Here is a 24,719-nt window from a genome sequence, read left to right on the forward strand (position 1 = left end):
TCTTTAGTTTTGCTGACATTGAGCGAGAGGTTATTGTTGTGGCACCACTCAACCAGGTGTCCTATCTCGCTCCGGTAAGCTGACTCATCGCACCCGTGATTTGTCCAACAACAGTAGTGTTGTCAGCAAATTTGAAGATGGCATTGGAGCTGCGTTTAGCCACACAGTCATGCGTGTACAGGGAGTAGAGCAGGAGGCTAAGCACGCAGCCTTGAGGTGCACCTGTATGATGATCAGCAAGGAGATGTTGTTACCAATCCTGGAATAGTAGGTGCCTGGAATGGGTTATCAGGGGTATTAGTGGAAGCAGGCAGTTTGGTGGAGTTTAAGAGGCTTTTAGATAGACACATGAATATGAGGGGAATGGAGGGACATGGATGACACACAGGATGAGGACAGCTAGTATAAATTGGCATCAAGATCAGCACAACATCGTGGGTTGAATGGCCTGTCCAGTGCTGTACTGTTCTATGTATGTTCTGCAATGATGTCCTTTCATTTTACTGATGGGTCTATCAAAATCAATAACTCTCTAGCTTTCACTACGGATTCTCTAGCTTCCGTGAATTTTGTGCGATGCACAAGACCGATTATTGACGCCTCTATGGTGCTATATGCAGTGACTTAAAAGGTATATTGCCTTCTTCCAAGTGATGTACAATAAAAAGGACACTATTAAGATGTAGTTGATAAATCAAACTTTTCTTAAAATTTTGTGGCAACGTGGGTGGGGTAGGGTAGCGAAAAAGGCATTTGGTATGCTTGCCTTCATAGGCTGAGACATTGAGTGGAAGAGTTGGGATGTCATATTGCAGCTGTGCAAGAATGATAGTTAGACCACATATGGAGTATTGAGTACAGTTCTGGTCACCAGACAAGAGAGAGTGGAGAAGAGATTCACCAGTATGTTATTTGGAATAGTGGGCTGTAGTTATAAGGAGAGATTGGATAGACTGGGTTTATTCTCACTGGAATGTAGGAGACTGAGGGATGACCTTACAGAGCTTTATAAAATTATGAGGGGTATAGAAGGATAGATAATCAGAGTCTTCTTCCCAGGGCAGGAGTGTCTAAAATTATAGGATACAAATTCAAGGTAAAAAGGGATAAATTTAAAGGAGATCCGAACTGTAAGATTTTTTCTGCACAGAAGGTGGTGGCTATCTGGAACAAGCTGCCAGAGGTGGTGGTAGAGGCAGATACAATTACAACACTTAAAAAGGCAGTCAGACAGGTACTTAGATAGGGAAGGCACAGAAGAATACGGGCAAATGGGGTTAGATTGGCATCACAGCTGGGGGCAGAGGGAGGAAAGGGGCCTGACTGAGATGTACAAAATTATGAGGAACATAGGTAGATAGTGAGAAACTTTTCTGCACAGCAGACATATCTAAAACCAGAGGGCCAAGAATTAATGTAAAGGGTAGGAAATTTACAGGGGATCTGAGGAGGATTTTTTTTCCACCCAAGTGGTTCTGGAATGTTCAGCCTGAGGGAGAGGTGGAAGTAGAGACTCTCACAACACACAAGAGCTGCCTAGATAAGCACTTAAATCACCAAGGCATTGAAGGCTTGGGACAAGTTCTGGAAAATGGGATTAATAAATTGGGTACTTGATGGTCAAAATAGAAATGGTGACCTGCAGGGCATGTTTCTGTGCTGCAAATATGATTCTATGCTTCCAAGTGTGCATACTTAGAAGGACAGCACCAATTCATCACCGACTCCTTCAGTGAAGCATATGGAAGGATAGGTCTTAACATATGTATCTACAAGACAATAGCTCTCAACCAATCTGTTCCAGCTACACAAGCAAAATTCCCAGAGACCCTGGAGATATAAAAAGTGATCCACATTTTCAAGAGCTACTCTAAATGAAGGCACATCATTAATGCTAAAATTTGCCATGGACTAAAGAAAAGGCAATTTGAAGACCAAGACCTCACATCTAGCACCAACTTCATGTTCAACTGGGCAGCATTGACAACCTAGCAATCATTTTGCACATTATCATTTGGTACAAATATTCACTCATTACACCAGCAACGCACAGTAAGCAGTAGCTTGTGCCATCTACAGGATGCACAGCTGCAACTTACCAAGACTTAGACATCACCTTGCAAATCTATGACCTCTACCAGCTAGAAGTGCAAGGGCAGCAAAAGCATGGGAACAGCACCACTTGGAAGTTGCCCTCCAAGTCACACACAACCCTGATTTGGAAATATATAGCTGTTCCTTTGGCATTGCTAGATCAAATCCTGAAACTCTCTCCCTAACATTGTGGGTATACACACACCTCAATGACTATGGTGGTTCAAGAAGGCAGCTCACCATCACCTTCTTAAAGGCAATGAGGGATGGGCTATTAAATGCTGGCTCAGCCTGCAAAGCTCATATCCCTTGAATGAATATTAAAAAAACTGCATTTTCACATGCAGTTTAAACTAATAATACTTGACAACTGAAGGCACAAGCAAAAATAATTTCTTAGTTTTACTCAAATAACTGTTGATTGAGATGTATTTTGTTATGAATATTGATAAGATGACTTGAAATTCATAATGGGAGATGCTGATTGGTAGCACAAAACATGTCAATTTGACTTTACAAATTGATCTTACACCAATTCTGCCAATTTTCAGTTTCTCTTATTCTCAGTAATTATCATGGCCTTAATCTTCCAGACATGCCAGCAGCCCCAAACAGAATAGCTATACTTATCTATGTAATTACACAGAAGTTTGGGACTCTGATGCTTAAGTCCTGAACTACAGATCACTGGGGATTTCCCAAATGTGCTCCCAACTGGATTCCCATAAAATCTGCCAGATGAGCAGACAACAGTTTCAATGTGCAATTAATCTTTTAATGGCATGATTATTTTTTCTTAGTGTCAGACACATTTAAAAATGTTCAATTTGAGTTTTCATAGCTGGTAAGCCTGGAAATGAAACAAACAGCTGTGAAAGTAATTTGAAGTGTGGGATTACCATTTATAATCAGAAAGGCCCTATGCTGTCCTGGGCCTCACTGATCTTAAAAAAAACTGTGCCAGGGTGGGGTGGGAAGAAATTCACTCCAATAAAAGCTAGTTTAGTGAGCATCAAACCAGTCAGCAGATCGTGGTCATAATAATAGCAACAACAATAATAATAGAAAGATCAGAGATCACCGTTATTAAGAGAGAAAATTCCCAACAACTTTCAGAGAGTAGGTATGTGCAATTAAAAATGGATCAGGAAATTACTAAAAGAGTTTGACCTGACCAACACAGATCAATACCTCATTACAGCCTTAGTAAAAATATGAATTCCAGAGGCAATTTCAGAGTACCTACTTTTGACATTAAGGCAATATTGGACTAAGTGTGGAATCAAGGGGGGAAAAAAAAATCACATCTCTTAAAAAGTACAATAGCACTGGTTATTCAAAGTCAGTCATCCCAGCCTCAAGATATTCTTTGCTGAATTCCTTGAGGGCAAAGTCATAGGCCCAACCATCTTCAGCAGTTTTATCACTGACCTTCCTTCTATTACTAGGTCAAAAGTAGCATATTTGCTGATGATTACACAATGTTCAATCCAATTTGCTGTCCAAATGCAGCAAGACAAAATTAGCCATGGGCTGAAAGTAGCAAGTAATGTTCTTGCCACAAAGGTGCCAGATAATTGTCATTCCCAACAAGGGAGAGTACAAGCACCAACCCTTGACATTTAATAGCATTACCTTCGCTGAATCATCATCATTTTAAAAACTCTATTTCATTTGTTGATTACTTTTAAGGTTCTAAGAAACATTCCAAAAGATTGACAGCTTTGAGAGGAGCTTAAACTGGGGTATGGCTTTGAAGTCTGTCAAAATTTATCATATATTACAGATTTAATCAAACAGTTGCCAAGTTAAATTGTCATCTTGGCAATTTATATATTCTAAATTATTTGCTGAAGTGTTTGAGGCACACAGAAGTATGAATATTGGTAATGTACAGCATTATACTTTGAGGCAGAAAATTGTAAAGATGTGGTTGGCAAAAACATGAAAACAATATGTAGAATGTGTAAGATCATGGTCTTTAAAAACAGCACACAAAAGGAAAGTGGTATGTATACATAAGCTTCTGTTATGTGAACTTCACTGTTCAAATGATCCCAGAATTCCACTCTAAGGCCAACCCTTTTTAAATCGGGGCCCTTCATCATAATCTACCATCTGTCCATTTGTTATTATGCTGATGTCAAAGCTTCTATTTCTGCCGTAATAAGACTTGTGAATTGAACTTTTGCCCTTTAACAAAACTGCTGAAATATCCACTTACCAGAAAACTGCAAAAACAAGATTAGATCAGCTATCACATAAGCACATGAATTCATAAGCTGAGCACATTTCAGCCTTCACACAGGCTCATTATGAAGTACAAAATGACAAACAGTGCTCATTTCTGGCTGCACCTTATTGTAGTTTGATACAGTATGGCCTTAGTTTGAAACTGAATAGAAAAACTAAATATCTTATCATTAAGTACATCTAGTCCCATTGTACATTTTCCTCATTATATTTCCTGCAAGGAAAGCTGCTAGAAAAAGGTTCAAAACAATATAAGTATTCTTGTATAAATCAACTGGACTGATATACAGATCCTTAACTTGTGTAAGTAACTGCAACTTTAACAATGATATATTTATTTCAGGATTGTACCCCAAAAGGGTAATTCAGCTTATTACTCCGTAATTAATATTACTTGGAATTACAATTAACAAATCTCCATTATTTTTAAAACTCCACATTTCTTTTCCCTTTTTTTTGCTGTGAGAAACATTCCAAAAGGTTGACAGCTTTGAAATGCTAAAGCCTGGGGTGTGACTTTATTTGATCATTTGAACTTGAAATTCACATATCATGAACTTTAAAAGCACTGAATGGAAATAGGATGAATATAGAAGTTCATACATAACTACCCAGTACAGAAGCTTCCACTGGAATGGTAGAACAAATAGAGAAATGCTTTCTACTAATGGTCTTGGAACATGAGCATCAGTAGCATTAAGATAAATCCTGCACAACATAGCTCCTCTTCAGTTTTCAAAACTTTCAGTATACGACTTCCTGCTGCCCTCAAGAAGGCTGTCCACAAAAATCTATCAATATTTGTTATTTGGGTTTTACCTTTCCATCTTTTAGTTGTTGTTGTTGTTATGTGTCAACTTCTGGAGATCTCCAATTTCCTGCAATGGTAATGCCATCAGAGAAGCCAATCCGATTGAAAGGCATTCAAAAAGCAAAACAGGAAGCATAAAAAAAAATCAGTTTTTAAATTACCTTCTAAATAGTGCAAAATAAAGATTGTGACATACACAAGATTAAAGTTAAAAGCTGATTTTTTTTAATGAATCAAATTTTATAAAGTATGTAAATTTGAAATTATTTGAAGGGAAAAGCAACTGGCACAACGAATAAGCTTTTAAGCAAGAAGCTCATGTAAACCAAATAAAAAATATATTTTGTTTTGAAAGCAATGAGAAAAATTTGTAAATACCTTTCAGTCTTGACAGTTCACTGTTTTCTGCAGATTGTGCTGGAGGCAGTTGCAAAATATTTCTGTGGAGGCAGATTGAATCACTGACAGCATCTGCTGGATTTGTGCATTTCACTGTGCATGCATGCACCGCAGAAGATGCTTTCAAACTTCCTCCATTGCAACAGTGAGTGCTGATAGATTCTCTTATTTCACACCACAAATTTCAGGAATACCAAATATTATCCAAAGAATACACAAAAATTTATGAAATCTAACTATTTTGTTTGGCATCACTTAAAAACACATGGCAATCCAATTAAAAGCAAATTTTATCTATGCCCTGAAAAGAACCACTCCTATAAAAAATTAAGCATTTACAAATAAATGCAATATTTTTATTACATATCTGAAAGATAATATTGTAAGCTTTCAGTCTTTACATCTGCATTTCATATTTTAAGGACTTTCAATACTCCTGGAAGAAAATCATACATGATATCTGTGCTGATGGCAAGGTGATGAAATATATTAATATGCTCTGATTCTTGAAATATTTCTCCACCGATATTTTACACTCAAATTCTTAACCCCAAGACAATAGGTTATAGAACATAAAGGTGCAAGCTTAAAACCAATCTGAGCTTTACCTGTCATTCTTGTTTACTTGTAATGTCAAAAAGCAAACAGTCATTGGCAAATAAATTATATATCCCTTATTTCACAAACAATGGTTCAAAATAATGGATACACCATCTTTCAAATTTAAAAACATGTTTTCTGTTTATGATATTCTGAAGGCATGTTAGGTGATAACAAGCAGTTTTTTTTTCAGTTCTGGAACCTATTTTATGCAATCTAAAACGATTGATAACAGTTTGAATCAATATTAATGGTAGCTTACATTAACCATATATTCCCTGTCATTCACTGTATTAATTATTCACATATTTCTGGATAACCCAAGAAATAATCAGCATTATTTCGTCTCGAGATCTGTATAGTAAATTTAAAATCTTATTGTAAAACTACATGAAATTATTCCAGTTTATACATAAGCATTATTCAGATTGTTGCTTAATTTATGGAATGGAAGTGTTGCTGGCAAGATCAGCACTTAATAACAATCCCCAATTGTTCTACAGAAGGTGATAGTGTGCCACCTTAAAAGTTCCTGTCCTTCTGCTCAAGATAGTTGATGTTCAAGTGTTCAGGATCTTTACCTAGCAACAAAGAAGGAATGGTAACATATTCCAAAGTCAGGATTGTATGTGACATGGAGAGAAACTTGCAGGTTGCAGCTTATTCACAAATTTGCTGTTTTTGCCCTTCAGGTTGCCAATTTTGAAGATGCTGCCAGAGGTAACTTGGAGCTGTTGCACTGTATTTTCAAGATGCATACTGTTTTTAAAAAGTATTTCTGTTCTCTTGCTCCAATTCACTTCTATGCAAATCTTCTGGTGTACTTTACGAAAGGTTGATTTCACCAAAAAAAGGAACCGTTGAAAATTAGATACATCATTTCCAAAATTACTGCCTAGTAACAGGTCATTCCTAGAAAACTATCCACATCATGATTTTCTGTAAAGTCTAACTATCCACATCACAATCTTCTGTAAGGTTAAACTATTTCCCATTGAATCCATTTATAAGTGGAGATGTGTTCCTATGGGATGTTGTTCTCTCAGCAGTAATGATGGGTATTGCAGCTGCTGGTTCAAGGTGGGAGGCCACTTAAGAAATTGCCTTGTCAATTTCCAAAGTAAATCTCTTAAGTGGCCAGCAACTGCACTTGAAGACACAAGCCATTGCAGATGCTTATCATCTTCCAGCTTTCAGTTTGGATGGAGACATTCACTTTTAAATGCATATCAAATATAGGTAAGATAGTTTAATGGTAACTCTCAACAAATAACAGAGGTCATTTAGCTTTACAGCTTGCACTTAAACTTGCTGGTCCTGTTTCAGAAATCTTGATCGTAAATAATATGGAAAACTTGGGTGGGGGGGGGGGGGCATGGGGAGGAAGGAAAACTGCTAGACAGCAAAGTGAACCTTTAAAAACAAAACACCACATCATCTGCACGAGCGTCAAGAAATGCAAGTTGAAAAGATATAAAAATAGACAAAGTTTGTTGTTCCTTTCACATTTTCTGTTTTTTAAGTAAATATTATTCCCCACATAAATTCCATAAGAGCATATTTTATTCCATACCTTGGATTTCTGGGTGATGATTTGTGAATTTCTTAAGGGCAAAATTCCATAACCCAAATGGCCATAATGTAAGCATCACCTGTAGTGCATGCTTGAGCAGACCAGGTAAGTCTCACTACCATATTCTGACTTGAAAAATCTTAGGAAAATGCCATATCTGTAGCAATGAGATGGAGCTCATCAGTTCTACAGAAAAACAAATGGAGGCTGACAGCCCAACAGCCAAAAGTAAGCTTTCCTTTCTTTCTCCAATTACTCCTACATTCTTGTGTGCAATTCAACTGCTACTTCCTTTTCTAATGCTTTATCAACCATGATTCCTCACTCATTTTCTTTTTTTATATATAAAAAAGAAACCTCTCTTCAGTTTACCAGACTCCTGATTTATTGGCTTTATTAATTTCCAATTCTGAATTACCCATAGGCAACATATATAAAAACAAAGATGAAGTAAAGCAACTTAACCCCATTAATTTCACTATATTCAATCGACTTCCACATATTCAAATTTCAGGAAGATTTTTGTCTACACTTAGTATGTTCCCCTATCCATAAAAAATGTGGAATCTCATAATTCTGTTTTGTTTTTATGTAGGAATTGGATCTCAACAATAGAGCCACTGGTGCAGCATACAAAAATTACTAATGCTATCCTATGAGTATGATAATTGGAAATTTATTTCCAATGCCCCTCTACTCTTACTAGCTATATTGGGACCTGACTCAGCTCAGGACTGTTATTAATCCAGACACAACCAGTAAACTATCTGCAATATTCCTCTTTCCTCACATACCATTTCCTCAGGCATCCCCAAAAATCTATTGTTGGAACCAAACCAGAACCCCCAAGCCCCCTTTTTAGTGACATGATGCTGAAGGGCAGCTTGAAATTACAACATCAATTTCCATGTGTCCACTCATGACACCCAGTCCTACTTCACAATGTGCCTTGAACCCTCACCCCTCCACACTGTCTTTAAAATCATCAAACAGCTTGTCAAAAAGCACATGACGATTAGGACCATCTGATGAATGGTCAGCAACATAATGTATTGACTTTGTTTCACTCTCCACAAATGCCGCCTAAACCCAAGTATTTCCAGCATTATTTGTGTTTTCTTAATTGCGGAAACTTCCTCCATCACAAATCCATTCTCTAGCCAATGACTCTCACTCCCTGGCATCCATCTTAAATCACACCAGACAGTCTGCAATCAGTTTCCCACCAATTCAGAGATGACCCTCAAATCATGCATCAGTGCCATCATCAAGTCTGCTTCATTCTACTTCAGTATCACTCAAGTCTGTACCCACCTCAGCTCATTTGCCTTTGGTACCTCTAGACTTAAATAGTCAACAATTCTGGGCAGCATTCCTGCTGTATTCTTAATAAACTTGAAACATCAAAACCTTTGCTGCCCATGTCCTAATTAGAAATAGTGGCCATTTACGCATAGTAAGTGGCACAGTGGAGCAGCCAGTAGGACTGCTGCCTTACAGCTCCTGTAAACCAGGTTCAATCTTGAATTTCAGTGCTGCCCATGTGAATTTTGCACGTTCTCTGTGATAGCATAGTTTTACCCTTGGTGCACCAGTTTCCTCCCACATCCCAAAGACATGCTGCTTGGTTTGTCAATTAACAACTATAACTTTCCCTTGGCATAGGTGGGTGGCATGGAATGAATTAATAGGGTTCTGAGAAAGAATGGTTGTAGGGAAATAAGAGAGTGAATGGGACTGGTGGGATCCAAGACCAAGCATAGACTTAGAGTCATAGAGTCAAGCAGCACAGAAAGACCTTTCAGCTCAACTCATGCCAACCAAGGTGCTGTCCTAACCTAGTCCCATTTCCCCATATTTGACATTTGACTCTAAACCTTTACTCTGTGTACTCCTCCAAATGACTTTTAAATGGTGATAAGCCAAGTGGCTTCCTTCTTTATTGTAAGCAAATAAATGTGAGAAATAACCTGCAGTTTGCTCATCCAAATCACGTCAAGTTCATAAGTAATTTTACACCTCTCTCCCCTGCTTTCAAACTCCTGAAAAACCTCACACAGGATCACCGGCCAACAAATTTCAAATCTGATCCCAATTTTCCCATGATTTATTTGATCTAACACTTGCATATGGCTTTCAGCCACCATGGCCTTAAACTCTGGATGTCTTCCCAAAATCTTTCCCGCTCTCTAATTCTCTTTCTTAGAGAGCTCCTCAACAAAATTTGACTGCACTATATGTTACCCTCCATGATGTGGCTTAGTGTGTTTTATTCTGATGATGATCTTGTGACATTTCTCCCTGTTGAAGTCAGTATATAATAAAAAACTAAGGTACCAATCTTTAATCAGAAATATCTATTTTTCTCTATTTTACAGAAGAACAAAATACTGGTGACAAATACAAAGGCCACAGACTAAAACCTAAGCTTCTTTTAAAAATTTCTCTGGTAATACCATTTCTTTGTGCTGTATGAAAAAGACATTTTGGGTGGATTTTACTGAGCAATGCATGTAACTGCCAGCATTTCCCTCCTAACCATAAGGAAGCTTGGGACTCGCACATCAGGAAGTCCCAAGTTTCCTGAAAAAGTGCTCACTGGCAGTTTTCCAGTGCTCTGTTGTTGGTCTTCATTGACTGTACGTGTTGCAACTTCAGCAATTCCATTCACTTCAATGGAGAGGCAAGGCTGGTACTTGGATTTCATGTCTAATTTAATTATTTTTTGTTGAAATCTCAGATTTCCCATACTAAACCAAAATATTCGGAAATCACACATGGAAGAACACAATGAGGATGAAGAAAACACACCATGAACGAACTCCAACTTCATCTAAGGAAAGATGTACTGCATAGTGACATACATCATCCAACAGTAGCCCAGTAAAATATTCCCACTCAAGTTTTGCCAAAATAAAAACTACAGAAGTTACAATTCTTAATTTTACTTGTAATAAATAAATCAATCTTATTAATTTTTGAGAGAATCATCCTTTAAATTTCCTTCTCTGATTTGCTTGGAGAAAAAGAGAAAAGTGACTTCTGTTGCTGTGGTTAGTAATCAACATTTCAGCTGCATGGGGAAGCTTCCAATGTTATTTCCTTTATCATAACAGATAAGCATTTTCCTCAAGTGGCACAGTTTAGAAAGGGCAGCAAGAGAAATAATAAGACAATTATGGCTAAATAGGACAATTACAACCTAATGACAAAGCATCCCGAAAAACTGAAGATCCATTTCAGCAGAGGTTCATTCCTTAAATAGTTCCACTATATTCAATCCAGTCATCCATAAGGAAGGCTGTAATATTGCTCAATATGAAAAATTTCTTCATATCAAACATAAATGTTTAACTTGCAAGCTATTGATGCATTTGTAATAAACCTGGCAGAGGTACACTTGACCTCTTTTACTACCACTAACACTACTTGTATGCCTCCTTCGCAGATGGAAAAGCCAAACATTCTCCAGTCTTCAGATCTTAATATTAGCAGCTTTTCTTTGCACTGGCTTCAGCACTTGAATATCTGCCTTATGACCTGTTAGCCAGAAGTGAATGCAACGTTTAAGGTGTGTTCTCACCACAACATACCTTTATCACAACTTGCCATAACCTCAGTAATTATGAGATTTTACTGGCTTCAGTGACTGCAACTTTGCATTTGGCTGGGCACAGGTATTAGCTCTCCACATGTGCCTCATTTAGTTTCATTGTCAGCTATTTCAACATTATCAAAAGTACAACTGTAACAACTGTTTTCCTTATGGTCTGGTGGTTTATAACTGGCTACATTAAACTTCATCTGTCATTCTTCCAATTATGCAAATATCTAACCCATTCTGTAATTTATGAACAATATCACTCTTCCTGCTTTTATAGCATCCATAAATTTGAAGATTTTATATTATATTTATGGATCAATGTCATTTATGCAAGTTATAAGTTATGCTGGACCCAAATATCACCATTCAGCACCTTCCACTCACCCCAATGTGACTCCTCTCTCTAATGAGTACTTACCATTATTTATCTTCAACATTCCTAAAGCTAAACCCAAATTATCACAGCGTTGATTTTAACGATCAGCCTTTTTAAGTACAGCTTTATCAAATGCCTTTCACAAGTTCAGGTGCAGTACATCACAAGGCATTTCACAGTCCAATTGAGCTATCACCACCTCAAAGATGAAGGACATGTTCCTTCTAAATCCATGTTTAGATCTGTGTTCTGGATTACTATGGTACTGATGAACAATTTTAATTTTTCTTACACAATGGATTTGCAGATGCCTGTGCATATTCTGACTGCATTTAAAACACCGTGCTATGTTTTGCCGAGTACCAATCTATTAGTACCTCCACAGCATTCAGTGATCATTGGTACTTCACCAATTGGTTCCAATTGCCCCCTTTCCTTTGATGCAGCTTTGCAATACAGAGTATATTTTGAAAATTGGACAATATGCCAAATATGCATGGGTAATCCTTCAGCATCAATGAAAAAACAATTTTCATGAGTGAACACAGAAAATGTTAGATTAACCTAAAATGCACTGCATAAATCATAAATCCTTACTCACCCAACACAAACATTCTTTTTCCAGCAGCGTTTGCAAGATTGGAAGGAACAGAGCCTGACATTTTGATACTCCAATCAAGGTTAAAGTTACTCTATATTCATAATCATAACCACTTAATTTTTTACCCTCAATCTTCCTTGATCTCAGTGAAACATATTTACCTGCCAGAAACTGTAACATTGTATTGCTAGCCTGCACTAGTCCACAGCCAAAACCAAAACTCAGACTTGGTGGTGTCAGTGTCAATTCTATATTCACCAAGCACTACCTTGGGGCAAGGAACAAATCCTCTTAAGCTAATACACTTGTGTTTCTAGAGGCACGCACTAGTTTACTTATATTACTATCTCCAGAAACACCAGAAAACATAAATGATCCATAAGCAACATGCACTTTCTTTTGCGTCTCACCACTCTATGGTACCACTCATTGGTGATGCAATTCACAGCACCTGGTATACAAAAGAAACTTAAAATTATAGAACAAGTTCATTCTCATTGAAACAAAAGTGATGCATGAATTAATTTTGCAGCAGTTAGCACAATATATCACAAAAGTAGAACCTCAAGCTGAAATCTAACCAACGCTGAATATGAAGAAATTTGAAAGACCTCGAATTGATGTAAAAATGTTTACCTTATGTCCTCTGTTTTGGAGAAACATTAAATTCAATATATTTTCCCCAAAACTTGAAATGAAAAAAAATAGTCCACATTGGTGTTTATGCCATTCAAAGCAACCAGCAAAACATTTACAAGTTTTATATTTCAATAAAAAAAACCTGATAAATGTAATTAAAAATATATCACTTTGTTTAGCAATAATGAGCAACATTCATTTCCCTGACATAAATCTCCCATTTTGTGTTAATCAATAACAGTAAACTCTACAATTAGAGAACTGTTGAATGTCTTTACCATCTGTTCTGTTATCTCCATGGCTCTGGGGAGCTGGCCTTTTGTTGTACACCAAACACTGCCTCAACAAACTAACATTATGAGAGACAGAGCATTTAATAATGTAAACCGTCCAGTCACTCAAAAGCAGCTGCAAAGTCTTCCAACAAAATGGACACTGGCTTCATCACGAAGGTAGTCTGAACAAATATTGCCTAAATTAAGAAGATACAAATAAACAATGCCTTTTTTCTATCAACTGATAGTGTCGTATTTCTTTCTTCAAATTTCACATGAGATAAAGAGATGTTCAAGCCATAGGAATCCATTAGTATTCAAACCAATGCAAAGTCTTTCTTTACAACATCCAGGGAACCCAGATAATCCCTTTGCAGAAATACAGCCAAGTAACTTCAGACGAAATTGCATTGTACAGAAATTACTGTTTCAGAAATCTGATACTGTCGACGCATGATGATGTATTCTTCAGTATGCTGGACTATAACAATAGCTGGACCATATCATTTTCTGCTGATAACATTCTTCCCATTTTAAAAACTACACCCAATTATAATATGAATGTACTGCATTTACAGTTCTGTTGGTAGATGCATCCCGGATATCTGCCTTCATTTTCAGAATGTCTGCATCCATGCCCGCAGAGGATGGCAAGGTCAATATTTCATATCTTGAAATGTTCTGGCATTATGCTGTAGTTAGATAATGCAGCAACTCAGAATACCAATTGTGGGAAGCAAGTAGGGAAGAAGACTACATTAAGCATGAATGAGAAGACCTTGGGGAGATCAAGTTGGTTTACTATCAAGCGCTAATGGAACCAGGATTATACAATAGGTGAGGTGGAAAATAAAATAAAAATTAGGATCAAATTCAAACAAGTCCACACTAACACAGCATTAGTGATTCATGAACGACAGGACAAAAATCCAGTTGATGGCTTGATTGAGAGTTTAAATGGGAGGGGGATGGGGAAGAAAGGAGGAAAAGGGGGAGAAATTTACAGCCAAAAAGGAAATAAAAATCATTTTTCTCAGCCTCAGAAACATATTTACAATACAGTTTAACAGAACTGCAACAAACCTGTGCCTTCCCTAAAACTCTAGAGGGAAATTCCACTTAAGAAAAATGAACAACAAACCAAATTAAATTCATACATCTATATGCACTCAGTGTTACACATTCTCATAACAGAATTGAAAAAAAATTAAATCTTAAACAGCAAGATATTGATACACAATTTTATGTAGTTGAGAACCAGAAACACCATGTTAAAAGTACTTTTATACAAACCTAACACTCAATTTAAAATATAGCTATACAATATTTCAAGTACAACTTTTTTTTTTTTACGCAGAGGACGGTGAATATATGGAACGAGCTGCCAGAGGAAGTGGTTGAGGCAGGTACAATAGTATCATTTAAGAAGCACTTGGATAGTTACATGCAGGAGCAGGGCTTAGAGGGATATAGACCAAATGCAGGAAATTGGGACTAGCTGGGTGGGCACTATGGTTGGTATGGACGTGTTCGGCCATTGGGCCTGTATCAAAAAAAAGTTTTTATTCATATTTTAAAATGTCATGAGGATTTTGTTTACCTTCTCTTAGTATACATACTGTTTTAAGTCACCCATGCTAGATGGGAAGAGTAGTATCTTTTGTGAGAAATGGATAAATAACTTCTTAAATTTTGTTTGATAATGCCTCTGCCTTAAATTTGTTAAATTATGTTAAAGGTGCTTTATAAGTGATTATTTTATATTTTATTTGTCACCTGTGTTAGGTTAATGTTAATCAAAGGCCACTACCTTAATGCAATTTTCTATTTGGAGCAGTTTTGTTCAAAAAGTGTCCAATCCACTCCTTTTACAATCTGAAAGGCAAGAACTCTTTTTTTGCCAAACATACCAATGTGTAGTTAAAAATGTGACCTCTAGTTATTGACATTTTAAAGACAGCTCACGTCATCTGTTTTCTATATATACACATAACCATTGCAATTTGAACACCATAGGCATCCTTCCTAATTAGCACCTAACCTGGCAACAGATGGTAGCACCAGTTTATCCCTGTTCAGTCACTACACAAATCAAACGTCAGCTCTGGCAACCCATCACCCTCTTCCAGACCACATCTGAAAGTAGCCACATCAATTATTAAAGTCACGCTGAAAGCAAAACCGAGTTAAAATTATGCTAGCAAGCAAGAATTGTGAAGCACTAAGGATATTTATTATATGCAAAGTGCTATCCAGCAAAAATAAGCTAATCCTACAAACTGGTTGCCTCTTGCCAATTATCTCATTAAAAAAAAATCAGAAAATCAAGGATTATTTAAAATCTTCTGCACATTGTAGTGGACGAAAGGGAAAGAGAACAAGTATAATCAGGTTTCTTCTGAAAGGTTCTAAATTGACTAACATTTGAATTACACGTATGGATGACTATAGGAAGCACACAAGGCTGTGAATCCCGTCAAGTTCTGCATCTTCGCTTGATCAGAACAAGATAAAGTAGTACTTACATAAAAATAGAAAGAAGGATTACATCAGTCCTCGAGCTGCTCAGTATTAGCTATTTAACAATGGAATTTTTTTTTAGAATATAAGAGTTTTAAATTAAACTGATAATCGGATAATTAGTTTTCGTAGATGTGTGATATTTTAACGCACTCGTTAAATTTATCCTAGTATCCACGTAGTTAAAGACAATTACGAAATGATCGAACGAGTTCGGCAGCAATTTTAAAATATTCTTTAAAAGTCAATCTGCCGATTCTATGTGCCTAGTTGACAGGATCGCTAATAGCGGGTTGTTAATTAAAAAAAAGACCACAATAAAACAAAAAAAATCAATTAATTCTAACGCAAATCGGGTTTTATTTATTTCTTTGTAGTCCCATTAAACCCAATGCCTTGCATTAAAATTTCGCATGACTAAATTCAGCTACTCAATAATGGTAAAGAAACGATGAACATTTAAGTAACTGAAATCTGTCGGAGTTTATTGAATGCGACATTTCAAAGCCAGTTTTATTAGAAATCGCATCAGTAGTTCGCGCCCGCCACTCTTTTCTCCTGCGGTTGATTTGACGATATCACGAAAGTTACATAAACAGAAAACAATTTGCTGCTGTAACTCACATGCCCTTCCGCAAACACACGCACACCATGCACTGTCGCGGCTCACTCTCTCACAATGAGGCGGCACATTTGGATGATGCTGAGGTTGCACGAAGGGACAAGCTGCTGCTCACTTCAAAGGGGAACACACAGTCACAGCCGGAGCCCTCCAAAAAAAAGGGGGAAAAAAACACAACTCTACACGGCTTCACAAAAGAAAAGGAAGTGATGAAAAGACAAACTCACCTGGACACAGGAGGGTTTTGGGGGGATGCAAACGTGGAGGGGCAGAGGAGGGTGCGGAGATATGAGAATTAGATACAAGACAGGGAAGCGAAGGGCTGGGGAGTCGGGGGATCTAAACAAAGGTACAAGTCACTAATCGCCCAGATAACAGCGCAGATGTTTGTCCCGCTCCTCTGATTCGTCGTCTTCTTAGTTCTCTCTTGCATCGAAGAAAGTCGGCACAAGATGAGCTGCCCCCGTTCTCCGCTGCTGTCAGCTCTTGGTTAACCGCCCGCCACCAACCCGGGTCGAGACGGATGCAGGCGTGACGCGCGCTCAACTGACTCCGCTCGCGCACCGCGCTCCCCCGCCAACTGCCCGGAGCCCGGGTCGCCCTCGCCGGCGGAGCGCGCTGTCATTGGGCGGGAGGGGCACGGCCCGCGCGCCAGCCAACCGCAGCACCAGCCGCCTGACGCCAAGGGCGGCGGCGGCGCGCGGCCCAAGCACTGCACGAGCTTCCCGCCCCCCGGGTCCGCGACGTAAGTCACTGAGGTACACGCGGGGAGTCAGCGCCCTGATGTTGGCGGTAACATCGGAGTAACAACAACGCCGCGGGGGTAACATTTTTGTCCCCAGCAGTAAAAACACGCGAATGATTGCAACGCTGTCACTGTGAAATTCTTCCTTCGCGGGCACATCCTGCAAGTGAGACCCCAAAAGATCTGTCCATTCCCACGCCCATTTTGCCAATAAAATAAGCATGCGGCTAAAAATATAAAATGGCCGTAAATCTACAATTGGCTCGAAAATATGTATATTTTTAAGTATTAAAATTAAAGGCTCAACAATCAGGTTTAGACATATGCACAGATGCTTAAGAGCCTGTAGATGGTAAGTAAAACTGTTGATCTAGTATGCTCGGGACTTTGGTAGTGCCGGTCTGGCAGATTTTCTGCATTATTGGATGTTACTCCAATTAATACCTTAATTAGTTTTTTTAGATGTTACAGAGTACAGAAGTACATAAAAATAGTGAATCCAGTAAATTTTAAGGGAGTGCAGGAAACAGAACCAAGCGAATTTCCAAGGAGTGCAAGAAACAGAGGCACAGTGATTTCAAAGAGACCACGAAAAACAGGACCACGGTGTGTCAAAGGGAGCTCCTGAACCGGAGCCCCGATGTGTAAGAGGGGGAGTAGCAACCTGGGTCCGCTACATCAGAGAGTAGCTGCTTCCACGACCCATTCAGGCAGTGCATTCCAGATTCCAAAAACCTGGGTTTAAAAAAAAATCTTACTCAGATCCGTTCTAAATCTCTTTCCCCTTATCTCAAAACTTCTAGTTTTTGAAACCTCAATTATGGGAAAAAGTTTCCTATTCACTACCCTTTCTATGCTCCTCATAATCAGATCCCCCTCAGCCTCCTCCACTCCAAATAAAACAAACCTACCCCGTGTAGTCTCTCCTCATAAGTGAAAGGCACCATCTCAGACAACATCCTGGTGAATTTCCCCTGCAGGGTCTCCAGTGCAGTCTCATCCTTTCTATTGTGTAGGGATCAGAACTGTACATATTGGTTAGCCCACAGCTGGAACATTGTCTTATAAAGCAGTACCATAACCTCCTTGTTCTTATATTCTATGCCCAGATAATGAAAGCTGATATTCCATATTGCTTTCTTCACCACCTTATCTACCTGTACTATCACCTTCCAGGATCTTTAGATTTGTATACTGATGTCCCTCTGCTCCTCAATATTCTCTAGGCCCCTACAATTCATGTGTATGATCTTTATTAGTCCTCACAAAGTGCATCACCTTGTACTTTCCAGGATTAAATTCCATTTGTCATTGTTCTGCCCCTTTTACCAACCAACATCTTCCTGTAACCTCTCCTCACTATCAACAAACCCACCAATGTTCATGTATTCTGCAAACTTCCTGATCATTCTTCCTACATTCATATTCATATTGTTACTGTATATGATAACAAAGGTCCAAGCACCCATTCCTGTGGTACACCACTGGTTACAGGCTTCCAATCACAAACAACCCTCCACCATCAATCTCTGCTTCCTAACCCCAAGCCAATTTTGGATCCAATTTGCCAATTTGACTTGGATCCCATGGGCTTTAATCTTTTGGACCAGTCTCCTGTGTGGGATTTTGTCAAAGGCCTTAGTGAAGTCAATATAGTCAATCAATAAATTATGTTACCTCTTCAAAAACTTCACATTGGTCAGAGAAGACTTCCCCCTAACAACTCTGTTCTGCTTATGTTTGATTAATCGCTGTCATTGTTTTACCCATTCACTTAATCTGTTAGTAACTTTATAGTTTAGTGCGTATATGAACATGGCTTACAACTGGTCTAGTGGGGTAGTTAGTTCCAGGACCTTTCCTCTTTTCAGTGCAGTCAGCTATTTCTTCATATCATATAGAGTGAACCAAATTGGTTGAAAAAACTGGCCTCTAATAATGGAGATCTCAGGAGGTAGCCCAGATATACTATCTACTCAACACTTCCATCTGAGCATCATTGTGAATGCTTTGGCTTTGACCTTAACACTGACATGCTGAGCCATGGAGGATGAGAATGTTCTTGGAGCCTCCTGCTCCAGTTGGTTGTCTAATTTTCCAGCAGAATTCACAACTGAATGTAACCAGACTGCAGAGCTTTGATCTGATCTGTCGACTGTGATATTGCTTAGCTGTCTATTGGATGCTGTTTAAAATGCATCCAGTGCTGTGTTGCAGCTTCACCAGGTTGGCATTTTTAGGTATATTTGCTGCTGCTTCCAACATGCCCTTCTGCATTCCTCCATGTACCAGAACTGATTCCCTGACTTAATTGTAATTGCAGAGTGAGAAATATGACAAGTCTTGAGGTTATGGATTGTGATGGTAAACATTTCTACTGCTGCTGATGCCCACAGCATGTCCAATTTTGATCTGCTAAATCTGTTCTGTGTCGATCCCTATCCCATTTAACATCGTTCTACACAACACTGTGGAGGATGTCTAAAACAAAATCGAAAATGCTGGAAATACTCAGCAGATCAGGCTGCATCTATGGTTCAAGATACTAAATAGCTACCCTTAATGATGGACTCTGAAGTCCCAAATTCATGGTAAATTGTGTCCTCTTACAATTTTCACTGCTTTTTCCAAGTGTTGTTCAACATTGAAGAGCATTAATTCATCAGCTTTTGGAGGGCAGTAATAGGATTCAGGAGGAAGTTTCCTTGCCCTAATACTGCAAAACATCCTGGAATCTGGAGTCAATGTTCAGGGGCTACTCCTTCCCACCTTGTATACCTGGATCTGACCTCCAATGAGATGAATTAAATCAATTTAGGTACACAATGCAGTAACTTGAACAAAGGACTTGAGATTATTTTTATTTCTCATTTTTTCTTGCAAATGTAATATTGTTAAATGACACATTGAGTTAAAACAAGCATAATTTATTAATTTATGCATATTCACTTCTTATATTGCCTTTAATAGTGTTAATAAATTGTCTGCCCTCTCACCCCTAATATTGTGCAATCCTGAAAATTCAAATCAATACAAATTGAGTTATAGTAAAATCTCCTTCATCTGCACATGCTGGACCAGACAGGTTCCAGTCAATAAAAATGCTGGTTAATTAAGGTTCTATCTGGCCACTCTCTCAGTGCGGCTTCACCAGTGATCCAGCACTCCCTCAGGGCTGCTTGTCAATCAGCCCGCCCACCCCTTCACTTCTAACCTTTTATCAAGCCCGTTGCTCCCTCTGAAACGTTGGTTTGTAAAATACTGGATTACAAAGCTTTTACTGTAAATAAATTGATATCTGTTGAAATTATGAAAAAATAAAATTGATTCTCCAAGGCCACTTATACACTTTAATAATTTCCCAGCAAAGGTTTTAGACAAACTGATCTATATTTCAATGGTTTTCTTAAATGGTGAGGGAATACTTACCCATCTAAAGGAACAGCTCCCAAATTAACTAAACTTTGGAAGACATCTGCAATGTTCTCATTTACTTTCACGAAAACCATTGGATGGAAACCATGTGGTCCTGGGAATTAGTAAGATTTCATTACAGTGTCCTCTATATTAATGTTATTTTGCTTAAGTTAATTTTCAAAACAGAGCTGCCATACTTGATTAACTTTTAGTATTTTAGTATATCTGGGATGTGATCTTCTTCTGTAAATAGTGATGCAAAGTAATTATTCAATATGCCCTTTATTTCCTTACTTTTATTTACTTTATTACTCATTGTTTTTGACATTGCTTTTGAGTTCTTTTTTTTGCTGATTTTAATCATATGTTTATTTTAAAATCCCTTGTAAGCTTTGTTACATAGTCCCTTTTTATAGCACTAACAAGCTGTTTTCCCACCTTTTGTTGTTTTCTGTATGCTTTTTCATTGAGTTTTAAATGATCACCTCTTTAGTCATCCATATCTCTTCCATGGCTGTACACCCCTTGCCCCTGTTATTTTTATTGTATTAAATTTATTTTCAAACACTTCCCACTGATCATTTGCCATTAATAGATTTACCTGGTTTATCACAATCAGCCTTATCACATTGAAGTCAGCCTTACCCAAATCTAGAATCTTATTTTCACATCTGTCCCTTCCAAACACAACAGTAAATTAAATGATATTGTGATCACTATTAGCTGAATGTTCATATTCTATTATTTGGTGAGATTTAATACTACCTGCTCCCTTATTAGTTCTAGAAATATTCAGCTAGAAATTGATCAAATTTATTGGCAGCACAAAACAATAATGAAGTAGCTTCCAAAATCTGATTCTTTTGAAGGTTATGCACAGGCATTACTATGTCATGCATTTAATATTACTAGACTTTGGATAAATCTCTACACCATTGATGCAGAAAACTATCCTGAATGGACTCAAAAGATTTACTTCACTTTTGACAGGAGCTAGTCTTTTTATTCCAATCTACATGAAAGTTAAATCCTCCATTAAAATCACTCTGTCACTGCTACATCCTTGTTCAGATCCTTGCATTTATGCATTCTGCTGCTTGACAACCTCTACCATGGAAGCATACACCACTTCCACTACAGTCTTAAATCCTTTTTCATTACTTCTGTCTTAACTACTGCTCAGCCCTCTTTAAATCTTGGATCACCGTCACTCCATTTTTATCCTGGTTTGTTAAGACAACTTCATCTTTAGCATTTTCTTTATTTTTCCTACAGACCTTATTAGCTGATATAATTAGTTCCTAGTCTTGACCATCATTAATAGCTATCACTTAATGCCCTACAAGTTGAATATGCACCCATATTTTATTCGATTTGTTCCTGTCGGCAATGTGTATAAAAAAAGCTGCTTGTTTAGGCATCACAGTCTAGTTATCCTTCTGTTCAAATGCTTTACTCATTTTTGTTATTCCTCTATTTTCCCTTTAGCTATCATGCAGAAGGCACAATTTCTAACCATGCATTTATAGCAGTTATTAATAATACTTTTTAAACTAACCCTGACAACTTCCCAGTTGGTGGGCTGGTAGATGAGGACCAGAGGAAATCTACCCCATTCTGTTGGGGAGGGTGGGGGGCTATGGGGTAAGGACAGAAGCGCAGGAAATAGAGGAAATGCGGGTGAGGTCTTCATCAATAACAGCAGGGGGGATGCCCTGTTTTCTGAAAAAGTAGGAGCTCTCAGATATCTTGGAATGGAGGCCTGAGCTCAAGAACAGATGTGGTGGAGATGGAGGAACTGAGAAAAAGGAATGGCATCCTTGCAAGTGACAGGGTGGGAGGAGGTGCAGTCAAGGTAGTTGTGGAAGTCAGTTTTTTTAGTAGACCCATCAACCCATGCATCCAACATATCATTTTCCCAACTTCCACCATCTACTGTACTACGGGATCCCACCACCAACCACATCTTCCCCTCCCCTTTCTGCTTTCCGCAAGGATCACTCTCTCCTTGACTCCCTGGTCTGCTCATCCCTCCCCACACATCCCCCTCCCTACCCAGGCACTCTCCCCTGTAATCGCAAGAGGTGTCACACCTGCAAGAGGTGTAACACCTCACCATCATCCTAGGCCCTAAACCACCCTTCCAGGTGAGGCAGTCTTTCACACATGAATACCCTGGTTTTATCTATTGCATTAGGTGCTCCCGCTGCAGCCTCCTCCACATCAGCGAGACCAGACACAGACTGAGTGACTGCTTCGCTGAGCACCTTCACTTTGTGCGCCGTGGCCATTGGGATTTCCTGGTTGCCAGCCATTTTAATTCTCCTTCCCTTTCCAACACCAAAATGCTTGTTTTTGGCCTCTTCTATTGCAAGATGAGGCTAAACACAAATTAGAGGAACAATGCCTTATATTCTGCCTGGACAGTCTGCAACCTGGCAGCATGAACATGAACTTACAGTAACTGCTCCTCCTCTGTCCCTTTTCTCTCTCCTCCTGATCCACCTGGCCCCATCACCATATCTCTTTCCCCTCCCCCACCCTTTCCATCTGCCCATCACCCACAGACTCCTCCCACTAGTTCCCCTCCCCACCTCTCTCCCTTTATTCCGTGCTCCACCTTCCTCTCCTATCTGATTCCATCATCTTCAGCCTTTGTCATTTCCACCCATCACCTCCCAGCTTCTGACACCATTCCCACTCTCCCTCCACCCCAATCTACCTATCCCATCCATCACCTGGTTCCACCTATCGCCTATCAATTCTTGCTCCACCCCTTCCCTCCATCTTTTTATACTGGCTATCTCCCCTCTACCTTTCAGTCCAAAAAGGGTCTCAACCCAAAATGCCGACTGTCTATTTCCCTCCATAGATACTGCCTGACCTGCTGAGTTTCGTGTGTTGCTTCATATTCCAGCATCTGCAGTCTCTTGTGTATCTAGGGTCAAACATTAATCTGTTAAGTGTGCAGTATCCCTTGTGTATCTAGGGTCATACATTAATCTGTTAAGTGTGCAGTAATTTTCATATTGCAATTAACAGAAGTTAATTTACAGTTACTGGAAAATTGCACGTACTTTATGAAATCTACAAACAAAGCTGGAAAATGTCTGCTTTTGGAGTAGTATTGGATTTATTAGATGTTTTTTGATGTTATTTGAATGGTGTCTGGCAGATTGATTTCACTGCTGGCTAAAATGGCTTCACAACCTTTCAAGGTTTAATTCTTCCAAACCTGCTGCCATCAAGTTCATTGGGATCACATTAAAGCTAGAGGGCTGCCAACAAGCATCTTAAGAGAAATAAAGTATAAGTTAACCATGAATCAAATAACAAAAATACAGCAGATGCTAGGTAATCTTAAATAAAAACTGAAAACACTAAAAAATATTTAATAGGTCAGGCAGCATCTGCAGAGATGGAAATAGTTGGTTCTGGTGATGGAACTCATTGAAGGTGCTGTCAGGAAAGTGGGTGTACAGTAAATCGGGGAATCATGGAGGGAACTAAACCTTTGGAATGCTGAAAGGGGAGCAGAGGGAAGATGTGTCTGGTTGTAGCATCACGTAGAAGGTGGCAGTAATCACAGAGGATAATTTGTTGAAAGCAGAGGGAAGTTGGAGGAAAGCAGATGAGTTTAGGAAAAGGAACAGGTTTGGATCAGAGTACAGTCAACCAAGAGTCATAGTCAAGAGAAAGGGAAAACAGGAGTACAGATGTGACGGAGCTGGAGAACGGGAAGAATGAAATGGAGTTTCCACAGGAAGCATGGTGGGAGGAAGTGTAGTCAAAACAACTGGGGGAGTCTATGGGCTGGCAATAGGATCTTACTTTGCAACCACAGGAGAAGCATCAGCTCCCGTTTTACCTCTTCCCTTCCCATCATCCAGGTGCCCAAATGCCTTCCAATTTAATATACTGCATTTGGTAAAAACAATGTGGTCTCCGCTACACTGAAGAAATCAAATATAGATTGAGTGATCGCATTGCAGAACACCTCTGCTCAGTCTACAAAAGTGATCCTGAGCTTTCACTTTAATTCTCCTTTCCATAGCCAATTTGATCTGTCTTTGGACAAAACTTAACATATAGGTTTGAGGAATATTATTTCATCTTCCATCTGGGCAGACTACAGCCCTCAGAACTCAACAATGAATGCAACAATTTCATAGAGTTATCATGGACCTCTA

At 38.7% G+C, this 24,719-nt stretch overlaps 1 protein-coding gene across 6 annotated transcripts in view; it reads right to left on the bottom strand.

The window, feature by feature from the left end:
- Positions 1 to 24,719, bottom strand: part of zgc:110045 (uncharacterized protein LOC664755 homolog) — a 160,656-nt gene that overhangs the window by 133,859 nt on the left and 2,078 nt on the right. For 2 of the 6 annotated variants that reach the window (XM_052015477.1, XM_052015476.1), the window contains exon 1: positions 16,595 to 17,247. The exons of 1 other annotated variant lie outside the window; for it this stretch is intronic. The gene's annotated coding sequence lies outside the window, so the exon portion shown is untranslated. Of the gene's footprint in view, positions 1 to 16,369; positions 16,482 to 16,594; positions 17,248 to 24,719 lie in introns of those variants that run through there. 3 more of the 6 variants (XM_052015475.1, XM_052015474.1, XM_052015482.1) reach the window with 3 other exon arrangements.

The sequence above is a fragment of the Pristis pectinata genome, chromosome 5, assembly GCF_009764475.1.
Source record: "Pristis pectinata isolate sPriPec2 chromosome 5, sPriPec2.1.pri, whole genome shotgun sequence".
Taxonomy (NCBI): domain Eukaryota; kingdom Metazoa; phylum Chordata; class Chondrichthyes; order Rhinopristiformes; family Pristidae; genus Pristis; species Pristis pectinata.